We start from the raw sequence: 12,655 nt of genomic DNA, 5'->3' as shown, positions 1-12,655 counted from the left end.
TTGTACTGTAATTCTTGATATGTATTTTTTGTATACAACTGTAAGTCGCCCTGGGTAAAGGTGTCTGCTAAGAAATAAATTATATATATATATATATATATATATATATATATATATATATATATATATATATAGTTGCATTTTGACAGTTTCAAAAACCTAAGAGCACTAAATTACCTTAAGCTAGTGCTGTCAAGACTCTGGCTGCAATGAGTGATTGACTGCAATACAAATCACAGAAGAATTCTCCAGAAAAGCTCGGCTGTAAAGGGCAGCAACCGTTTTCTGAGAAACTTCAACCAGCAGCATTCTCATGCTCTTCCAGGGGAAAACACAACTTGGAGAAAGCAAGTGGAGCGGCTCACCGGGGTATTGGCTCCAAGCCCACAGAAACAGAAACAGCAACAGCCCTCATCACAACATCCAGCGTGTACGAAACTGACCTGCAGAGGAGAAGAGAAGGTTTGCAAACGTGGTGTTGATATGCTGTTGCACAATGTGATGTGATCTGATTAAAAGTACTGAAAAAAAACAGATAGGGGTGGATGGAAAGTGGAAATCATCCTGCAGACATTATCATGCGGGATGAAGTGTTTTCTTGTATGAAGCTGCAGTACTGCATGTATTAATAAAAGGCTAAAAAGTGTACATTATTTGTTCAAATATCTGGCCCCAGTCTTTTTTTCTGAGCCCTTGGAGAAGCATGGGTATGGACTATGCAGAAGGTTTCTTTCTGGGGTATGATTTAGATTTAAAGGAGTAATAGCCAAGGAATAAAAATACTTTGTATTACTTGTTACTAGCTTGAACTACACACTGGCCCTCCTTACATTGTGATCAGTCTATAAAGTGGTGTGTTTTCTTAAACTATGAATGCTCCTGTGATCAGCATTATCTTGTCTTCATTGGAATAATCGACTATAAACTGTATTCATGTCTTATCTTAACACACACTATTGTAAAGCTCTTGTTTATTTTATGCCATGCAGGGGTGTAACGATGCACTGATGTCACAATGTGTATCACGATATGCTTGTTGTGTTGCGATATGTATCGCAATACATGTGATGGTCCTGGAGGGCTACTTGTACGATGTACAATATTCCCACTATTTTGTTAAAAGACAACAATTAAATCAGTTAGGGAGAGTATGTATTCATACCAACCATAAAACACACCTATTCTTCATTCAAGATCCACTTGGTGAAATGCGCTGAGCTGTATGTTCATGCCTTCCTTGGGGGCGGGGCTGACTGGTGCTGACCACGTCAAGGTTTCTGTCTTCTGGATGATCAGTCTCATGTACAGTCAGGGATATCTTCTCTATTAAAAGTGAATGATAGTTGTGTTCTGCTGTTGTGGTATATACTCAATTCCCACTCATTATCTAGTCTTCTTTATTGACAAATATATTACAGATCATCCTTAATATCCTCTTCAGTAGGCAGTCTGAGCTTAGTTGTACCTCTACGAATTGCTGCCTGTTTACTCTGTGTCTGGGACACTGGGGCTACACCTGCTCCTGCCTGATAAGCCCCTTGTAGGGATTTCTTTTTGGAATAGCACATAGTGCCAAAGTGTTGTAATTGCAGTTTCTTTGACTGGGATTTTAACTTGCCGTGCAGTGCTTGCAAATGGCCATATGTAGACCAATCGGTTTTATTTATTTATTTATTTAGCTTTTCGGGAAATCAGGAAAACTTTGCTCCCGAACCAAAGGTTAGTAAACTTGACCCACACTTTGTGGCATGGAGGAAAACACAATGTAATCATATTCCCTGTCTATCCTTATAAAAAAATATTTGTTGTTTTCCACCTCTGTAAAGGTCACGGCACTCTGCAGGCTTGTTTTTGCTAAGGTTTGTTTGCCCCTCATTGACCTTAAAAAAAAGCTTTGCTGCCTTTGACAAACTCGAGATAGTGAGCGAGGGAAAAAAAAACGCAATTACAGCTAGCAAGATAAAGAGAGGAGAGCACTCTTCTTTTTAGTGGAAAAGGAAAAGAAAAAATGTAGTATCGTGTGACTCAAGTAAACAGCAGCAGCAGGGAGTCTGGGCAGGGAAGACTGTGTGGAGGTGATTCTCTCCTCCCGCCTGCAGCCACCAGAGACCTGATTAAGAGACCCAGACCATCGATCTTGTGGCTGGCAGAGGAGGATGGATGTGTTATGGGAATTCAAGTGGCAGCGCTGGACAGGAACGTTGTTGAGGCTGGAGAGGGGAGGGGGGTAACCACCCCGCTGGGCTGGGAGCCTCGTAGAATGATGGAGTGCACAGCCTGAGCCCAGGGCCTCTGAATGCTGCCTCCCTCAGCCTGCCTACCCGCTGGAGCATGGACAATACTGTCTGCAGAAGGCTGTTTATTGGGCCTCTAGGGGCACACAGTGCAGAGAGAGAAAGAGTAAAGATGAGAGCATTACACTCAACTGCTGACTGCTGTACTTGTTTGACAACAAGTCAAGGGAATTAAATAGTATCCCAAATGACTGCTTTTGTGTTTGGAGAGCTTAGTTGGCATTTTGATCTCCAATATGATGCATAACAAATAGGGTGACATGCACATATATTAAGATGCTACTTATACCACAATTATACAGGGTGTGGCGCACCACCCCAATAGGACTTGTTGGAACCATCCTGGACTTGTTGTACTTTTCTGGTCAGTGCATTCCGCCTTTAAGTCCTCTGTAGTCATCTTCTTCCCATATCACTGCTGCATCTAGACCTGGCATGCAAATTAAAAGCCCTGGCCAAGTAATCATTACATAGAAGAATCATTACATAATTGCACAGTAATAGTTTTGTTATTTAATACATTTTATACATTCTGCTATAAAAGCTGCAGAGCCTATTTAGTCTCCTGGTTCCATAGTTTTTCATCTGCACACCTCGCAAGAGGAGACAGGTGCAACCAACAGTGCATTACCTGTAAAAAGTCCTCTAGGATTGGGGACCCATGTGTATCTGCAGCCCAGCTTCTTCTCCCTGAAGAGCCCCCAAGACTTTTACTGAGTGAGCAGGGAATGCAAGAGTGTCGGGAATGGGGCTGATTTATTTATTTTTATTTTTAAATGGACTGAAGATGCGGTTTAAAAGTTTTGAGAAAGGGATCAATATTAAATTATCATGTCCCTACACTCATAACTCTAAACGCTCAACAATGGGGAGAGACAAGGTCATGGGAGAATAAATAGCAGGCAGACTGGCTAATGATCTATCATTTTCGACAAGTGCAGGCACCCCGGAGCTGAGGCGCTGACAAGATCATTAATAAAACGTGGCGGGAATGTGATCGATCCCTTTGATGGATGATCGGAGCCACAAATACTATAAAACACCTGTCTGTCAGGGCCTGGGATGGGCAGCGCAACCAGTTTTTTAGAAACAACAATCTTGGACTTATATTTTGCTTTTTAACAGTCGGAGCCATTCCAAAACAATTAAAAAACAAAAGACAATAAAACTACAAAACATTACAGGGAGGACAACTTAAAAAAATGAAATAGATACAAGTATATATATATGTATTTTTTTAAACATCTACTGAACCAGAGTCTTTTATAGAGAGGGGAGCTCCCCAGCCTGAGATAAAATTTGAAAGCCATCTTGAGAGTGACATTTAGTCCTGCAGATGGAGAATAAATGAAGGTCAGAGGAGCAAAGTGACCGGGAGGGGATCAAAGTCAGATGAGCGAAGTGACCGAGAGGGGATCAAGGTCAGAGGAGCGAAGTGACCGAGAGGGGGTGTTTTGTGGTAATAATCTTGTTTAGATATGCAGGGGCCAGGTCAAGTGCAACTTTAAAGATGAGGAGCAAGGTCTTGAAATCCATTGCAGTCTATTTATTCATCTATTCATCCATCAATACTATATATCTATTTGTTTGAATTCAGTGGGTCCACATTTGGATTTCATAATTGCTTCACATTTGAGTCAGCATTATCTGGCAAATACTAATTTCTTTAGACTGGTTAGGTTAGATATTAATTGTTTGCATTATCTTGTCTTCATCTTGACCAAAGTGCATTTCATGTATTTAAATTCGTGTACAAGGCTATTCTGATCTTACTTCTTGACTTGGTTCTTTTGAACAGTATGTCCACAAAGAACAGAGAACAGAAATATATACTCATTTATTGCTGCTGCATAGTGAGTCAGGGAGATACAAGACTTTTACCAGGCTAAAGTATACATCACAAATGATAACTTCAGCTACACACAGACAGGGATTAATGCACCAATGTGAGTATTAAAAATACATGTGTATTTTATAATTCACGCAGAAGATTTTATTTTACACCAGCGCATCAGTTTAACTTCCACTCCTTAGAAAACTGCCTGTCTGAAAAATAAGAGAGGCATCCAACAGCATGCTGGCACTTTACACTTCTGAGCTACCAGTAAGTGTTTTTAAGTGATTGTCCTGCATGTCTGTTAATAAATCAAACTGTGGTAAGAAAAGAAACACTACACTTGCACAGTATATATAATTACAAAGCTAACATTTAAACAAGAGGATCTGTATTTCAAATGACGTCCATGGTATCAAATGTGCTATAAAGCAAAGCTACAGAATCAATGTGAGGTAAAATGCATTCTACTGGTTCGTTAATGGACTGCACTATTAATTATTCACTGCCGTCCTTTTTATGTTGATATTAAACTGGCTGCTTAAGAGTGTAATTAGATATATTATATGGAGAATACGTAAACATAATGTATACAAGACACATAACTTGCGTACTGACTTGACAGCCCTGCATTAAGGTACTGTTTTTAGTGGTAATGTTGTGCAACGTTGTGTTAGGTACTTTTTTGTGTGTTAGGTAAGTTTGTACGTAGATGTGTGCACAATGTTAAAACCCAAACCCCCAATTATACCGAATTTTGCAGTACTTGGGGAAATTTCCTATATGAAGGCAATAAAAACACAAGTTAAAAGTGCTTTATTAAACTAACTGCACATTAGATCAATTCAGACACAACTGTCACTTTATTGTTCATGCAGTATCAGAAACAGATGATTCCTTGAGCAAGGAATAGAACACACTCGAGGTATAGCAGACAATACCTGAGGTAAAGGGGTTAAATACTCAAATAGAACAGGCTGACCTTTACCATTTCATCGACTAGCAGCGCTTTCACGGTTTTATACAGGTCTCAGCAGGCAGAGGCCCAGACGAGAGCTTCCTTTAATCATAAATGGGACATCAAAGCGACCAGATGCTTTTAGTTTCTAAGTGCTGCATTGTTCATTTGTGCACCCCCGTTACACAGACTCTTATCCTGCATTAACATTCCTATCATACAACCACTCACTTACCGCCAGAATGGAACCAGGCTATTAAGCCATCCACGCTCTGTATTAGAGCCTTCTAGGCTTTTCTCCAGCAAATGAAAAACCTTTAACAACAATAATAAAATATTCAGTAAAGTGTGCAGATATATATGAAAGGGAGAAGGGTCGTTCTTCAGTGATAAAATAAAAATGTTAAATAATGTCCTGTTTTTTTCTTCTCTGTGGTGGTGAGGGATTACTGTAATTTGCTGTTGGTTGCTGGTAAATTCTATTCTTTTTCTCCAATAAAGGTTAGCTCTCATCTAAACTTGCCTTGTTTTTAAATATATATTGTTGTAAGGACTATTTTGGGGTTTTGTTTGTATGTTTTAAATAAATATTATTTTTTAGACATTTACAAAGCATTCAAATCTTAAATTGATAAAATGTGATTAAGTGATATTATGAATTGTGTGCCCAGTGCTTACTTGCTAAATAGATTTTAAATCTAGTATGAATGAGATGCTATGATCTTAAAGAGCATAAGCTAAAGGTGTATTGATTGATCTAAACAGAGAACAGATCGTTACTGAGATTTCAGTGATTTATTGGCCGCAGTCTGGAGGTATGTAATTGTATATTGCATTTATAATGTATATGTATATAAAATGCACAATATAAACCAATTAACCTGGTTTAAGATTATTTAGAGAAGTCTGTTATGAAATTCCTAACAATGTACTTTTGACAATCGTGGGCAAGCACTGATATAGCTTGGTTTTTATTTATTTATTTATTTATTTTATACCTATTTTCATGGACCCTCTCATTATTTGTTCTGAAGTTGTGTAATAAGCATTTCATAACACAAGACTTGCAACAGGGTTACAGGAGATAAGGATGATGATGATGATTCTTCAATGTGTCCCTTGAATTTGATGCATTTTGACCCATGGAACAATGTTAATCGTACCAAATTGACACAGGCCTACCCCCTTCAGGCCTTCCACACTTGGAATGCACATTTATAGCAAAGTATAGTACGATGATGGTATTATAAAATTCAAAATTCTAGAAAAAGAATGTTCCATTGTGGGTGCCAGAAGTCAGCATAGTCATTGTTGTACTGTTTCAGCTATACGTCTTTACTTTTCAGTCTGATTTCAGGGTTCAGGAACAGGACACAGTGCACACACTCATGCCCAAGGTTACTGCAATAGCACTTTTACCTTATAATTGTGTCATTGACAAAGAACCTTTGGATCTCTCCTAATGGTTAATGTTTGAGACTTTGCTCTTAGATCTGTGGTCTCGCATCATTTCTGATGTCTTCGATTTCATGAGGTTGAACAGGAAAGAAAGCTTTTAGTTGCTCAGCTCTGAAAAATTGCAACCAAATTACCTGTGCTTTTGTCGTAGAAACTGTGTGTTCAAAAGAAACAATATTGAATTATTTATTGGTGAATATGACCTGTATTTTTATTTGATGTCAATCTGCACAGAGGTCCTATTGTGCTGTATTGAAGGGGTTGCGGGGGCATGAGATTGACAGTGGAACAGACAATGCCTGATTTAATTGTGTTATCTTAGTACCACTACACTTGCATGCATACATACATACATACATACATAGATACATACATAGTATAATACAAAAATGTACACATTTTAATCCGAGGGAACATCTGAAGATTGCTTTTGAAACCTGTCCCTATCTGAACATGTTTGTTTTGTTTCAAGGCTTGCATTAAAAAAAACTAATAACTTCCACATGTTGTAAATGATTCTTTGGAGCAGCAAGCTTGTAAACCTTCAAAATATATAATTAATAGGTAAAATCACACATAAAACCATTTCAAAATTTCCCTTGGCCACAGGGCTTAACGACAGAGCTGTCGTTCAAGGGTGATGTGATTGGCAGTGGCATGGCATTGAGTCAGTTGGTGAATTGATTTGACAAGATTTATTTGTCTTTCTTCTATCACCCCAATCCTAACAGCACACACACACTGAAATCGCCTCACTGCCATGAAACATCTGTCACCCCTTCCCCCTGCCAGAAAGCGTTAGAGTCAGGGAGGGGTGCTTACTCGAGTGGCCTGCCCTGGAGAGGCTGTCGGGCAGGCCTTCAGCCCCAGTCCTCTAGTGGCAGGGCATCCGAGCGGAAAGGGGTCTGTCAGGCCGTCCTCCACTGCAGTGCTGTTCTCACGTCTGCCTGGGGCACAAACCACGCAAGAGAGGAGAGTGGAGGAAAAAAACTGATTGTTTACAGTATTTACAAGATTCTTTTAGTGATATGGCAGGGATGGAAAATATTCTCTCTTTGCATAGCAGATTCAGCTTTACTTTGAATGTATTAGTGAAAGCTTGTGCCCTCTATGGTTAGTTCTACATTAACTTCGGTTTGACTGTATTACATTTACAGTGAAACCTGGAGCGGAAGGCTATGAAATTGGAGTCCCTGTACCAGTCTGTTTTTTTCATGTGAAAAAAAGAAAAACACACAGTGCTATCTGGAAATGCAGTAACCAGTTACAACATGAAAGACAAATATTTTGCTTTGAAATATCTGTCTAATAATCATTTAGGGTAGTGCCAAAAGCCATACCGTAAGAATGTTAATACATTTCACAGTGCACAACTGTAAATTGACACCTGTAGAATATTGCAGTTAATAAGCAAGAATAAAAAATACTTTAAAGTCTTGAATCAGCATGACCAGCTTGAAAGCTACAACACCAGCACTAAGCCTATTAATTGTGCCTGTGATTGATTAGTGGGGTTTCTGACAAGGCCAGTTCCTTCCACACCAGCTAAAACTGGACAGACACAGCGGGGGCCCTGTTAAAAACAGCTCACTGCGTTTCAGCTGAGCTATCACACAGGGCAAAGAAATCATTTGCAAGTAAATAAACCCCAAAAAAGAGGAGCGTGTTCATCAGTGGCACGAGTGCTGGGGAGATCAGATCTGGAAACTGCATGATTACGAATATCAATTATTTAGTAACATCCAATAACAGAGAATCCCACTGTGCACGGCTCCAACACTAATCTGTGTGATACTACTGAGCTGTAAACAGCAAGGAGCACAGGCGCTGCAGGCAAATGGGGCCATTAGAACTGTTACTTTGTGTTTGTGTGCGAACGTGCTGACAAACAGTTTTGGTTTAGACTATAAATGACACACAGTAAAAAACAATTGTCTGCATTTGATTAGGCTAACAAGATGTATGTACTGTTATTGCAATGCAGTTCAGAGTTCTATAGTCCAAGCATCTCAAGGCTCTTCTTTACAATACTGAGAACCAAAGTCCAGACAATTTAATCTGAGTACTATAGGCTTGTGATGGATTTAAACAGAGAGAACATTGTCTGACTCATTTAGTGAAGCAATTTAGCCATAGTCTTGTATGTGAATTCTTGTTTCATTAGAATAATTTGAGTTTATAATTAGAGTTTTAAAAAAAGTCATCCTTTATTACAGCACAGTGCTTTCACTTTCAAAGCTCTGCAGCTACACCTTCCAAAGCAGGGAAGCCCATCTTGAGGGAACAGAAAAAAAGGCAGTGATCCAGATAGGGGTTTTACGAGCCCAGGACCTTGTTCTTACTTGCTAGTTTCAATTACAGTCAAACCTGATAATAAGACCACTCAAGGCACTGTCTAAAAGTACTCTTCATTAACTGGTGGTCTTTATAGACAAACATGAGAAATATATTAAGAGTGGTTACTGCAGTATAGCCGCATAGACAGGTGGCTCTTCAACACACTTTTACTGTGCGACTTAATGGTGTGTCCTCAATTAAAGATAAAAACACAACCATTAGGGCTTGGAAGATGCTGCTTGGTTATCACTCCTTTACAGGAGAATAGAAAGCTGCATTGGAACTTTACCATCAAGATGGTGCAAAGAAAGCTATTACATAAATGATTGAATAGCTAAACCCACTGACCCCAGAAGACAGCCTGTTTTTGCCCTGATATTCAAGTACTCCAGGAATGCAAAGGGTGTCCTACAGGAGAGACTGAGTGTCAGTGTGAGTGTGAGTGTATGTGTGCGTGTGTGTGTGTGAGTGTAATTGTATGCGTGTGTGTGTGTGTGTGTGTGCGTGTGTGTGTGTCTGTGTGTGTGAGTGTGGATTTGATAACTCACTTGGTATTCAAGTAGGGATGGAAGGCATGTAAGATGCTTTGCATATCCGTGAAGATGCAGGCTTAATAATGCTCAGCTGAGGGCCACTGCAAATTTATGAACTGCGTAGAAACTCAATTTGAGAATTATGGGATGAAAATGTGTGTGTTTGGTCACGTATTCATTTGTGAATGTGTGCATTTATTTGTATTCAAGTGCTGATGTCTGGCTATAGAGTAAAAACTGTAATGCCAGTCACCGTAGCACAGCAATTAACCTTGGTTATGTGTGTCCCCTGAATGATTTTGTTTCAAGGGTTATTGCTAATTTAATAATTCCATACATCTTACCAATTTCTATTAACTGTTTAACATTTTTTTTTAAAACCATTATATTTGGAAGCAAACTATAGATAATGTTCTCTTTGCATGACTTTTTGGTAGTTTTGCTTGGTCATTTCACCTGGAGAGTGAACCTGTCCCTTTCCCTTCAGTGCCTTCTTTCCTGTCATTTACTGCTTCACCTGCCGGCTGACATACTTCACAGCAGCCAATGACCTGCACATTGAAGCCAAAGGAACAGCTGAGGTGAAATGTCTACCTTTTTTTAAATGAAAATGATGCTAGCTGTACCGCGTTCTTGTATCAGAACTACCCAGATAAGATCTGTATAGCAAACTGATTTATTTAATTAGCTGTTACTGCTTTCCAACAAAACCTTACATTTGTATATTGGATTGACCCCTCCTGCACCTGCAAAGACCATCAACATATAGAGATGCACATTGCTTTAAAACAAGTCAGTTACTAAATGAAATATATGTTAACTTGTACCTTCAAATTAGGTCCAATCAGCAATACATTATTGTCCATAACTATAAAACAAACTAGTGTTATTTGTAGTAATACTAAAAGAAACATGCAGTAGTCCATGATAAACATTTAAACTTTATTAGTATATTGTTTTGTTCAGGTAAAATAGGGTACTTTTCTACTGGACAGAAGATAAAAAAAAAAGCCAAAAGTAACGGCACAAGCAACAGGAAAAAGGGCTGAAGTTGCCTGTGTCCTCAGATCTTCTTCAAAGCAGACAACCATATGTGGGCTGACAAGATAACATTGCCGGTGGACAGTGTGAGTGCACCGCCATGCAGACCAGCTCTGACATCTCGCATTGTGACAGGTGATGAGAGAGATTAGACTTGGTGCGTCGCAAACTGTCATCTTTAAATGCTACTAACTGCCTCCCTACCTGCCTGCAGCACGAAGGGGGGCACACGGTGACCCACAGACTGCCACAAAGTTAAACAAATACCACTGCCACAAACTCAGCAGTTACAAAAACAAGACACAGCTTTGGAAAAAAAAACAGTGACATTTCCCTTTAAAAATCAGATGATGCGTATTTACAGTGAAGTTAAAACTGTCTGACAAGATAATTATACTAGAACCTGTTGCGGTATTTCCCATTCAGAAATGAAGAGCCATTTCCTGGAAATATGTGGTTTGGAAAAAGGGCATTAAGAAATTAGATGAAAACAGTTTGTATACAGTAGTGCCTGAAGACATTAAGACAAATGTACCTGGTGAATTCAGCTTGCTATTGTAGACCAGCATGTATTTTATTACAAATTGGGTTAGTAATAAAAATATATATTTTAGAACAGTCGCTGGGAAAAAAATGTGTTTTAATACAGAGAACACATGATGCCGATAGAAAGGATATATCTAATGTACAGCATAGAAACAGACTCCACTGATATGTGGGCCACCATTCTAGTTGTACATTAAGCAACTGTTCATATTGCAGAAACATAGAAATGTTTAAAATATCAGATTTGTTGGCTTTTCCTATTTAGTGTTAATGAAAAACAAAACCTGCATTACATCTTTCTTTCTTTCTTTCTTTCTTTCTTTCTTTCTTTCTTTCTTTCTTTCTTTCAGCTTTAAATAGACAACTTGTCTTAAAATTGTATTATACTGCCACCTGCTGTTCATTTGAATAACTGCAGCATTTTGCAGCTTAAATTCAACTCCTTACCATTTATAGCCCACACATAATTAAATGAGCTACAATCAGTACTGACAGAACCCAGTTTCAATTAAACCCATGTACTGCAACAGCAAAGCTTTAAAGGACCAGGCACAATCTTGTAAATTGATTTCTCACACCATTGGTGCCTCCCGCAGTTCACTTATTCCTCTAATTGTATTTGCAAACAGAATTGCAGTTTGCTTTGCTATTTGTAGTCTAATGTTCCATAGCATTACAGTGAGTATAAAAGCCTCCCACTGCTCTATGCTGGAGCAGCTGTTCAGAGAGTATTCAAGTATGTCTCTTACCTGCTCCCAGTCCACCGCTGTTTTCAGGTGCCTGCTCTGATGCGTTCCTGTGAGCTTACAATGCATAGCAATCCTGTCCTACAATAATAACTCTTTAATTAGCAAGCGCTGCAGAGAATTGGAAATGACATTCCACATTGATGGTTCAGAAAATCTTTGTTTCAAATGTCATTTTAATCACTATTTTAAACACCCCCTTACTGTTGCATGTGGTTTCAGTAATTCTGAGCGGTTCGAAGTTTTGTTGCTTCAATATTGCGTTATTATCATTTTCATCTAAATCTGCCTGACTTGAGCTTGTCTGGAGAATTCTGTGGAATAAACATCTTTCCTTATTCAATTCAAATTGATATGACATGACTTTTCAACTAAATTGACTAAATTGGGCTTGTAAAGTTGAAAGGTTGTATGATTTGAATGGAATGAGGAAAGCTGATCAGTCCTAGAACTTAAGACACTCCGGACAAGCTAAAGCCAGGAAAAGGCAAATTTAGAGGGTTTAATTTAAAAATAAATACAGAATTGGAGCAACATAACCAAGAAAAATGTATAAGTATTGCAAACACCATACAAGTTTAAAAAAGAATTAATATGTTTCATTTTTATGTTTCTGAAGCGGAAAATCCTTGTTTAACATTTAGTTACATGGCACCAATGATATGCTTTCCTGTTTTGAACCCTGAGAATGCTTTACTATCCATTCTCGTCAATGATTCTGCGGAGACAGTAACTTCAGGTTTAAATACAGAAGTCCCTCCAGCTCCTATCCAATCCCATGTGAGCAGCTCACAGTGCAAACAGCAGGGTAATTAGCTCAGGCCTGTCTAGTTACAATTACAGAATGGCATGTATCCGCTGTCCAGCTTGTCCCCCTGTTGTTTGCATTATTAAAAGCGGATTTTGGT

The sequence above is a fragment of the Acipenser ruthenus genome, chromosome 20 (genome assembly GCF_902713425.1).
Source record: "Acipenser ruthenus chromosome 20, fAciRut3.2 maternal haplotype, whole genome shotgun sequence".
NCBI lineage: Eukaryota > Metazoa > Chordata > Actinopteri > Acipenseriformes > Acipenseridae > Acipenser > Acipenser ruthenus.
Note: the sequence above shows the minus strand (reverse complement) of the source record.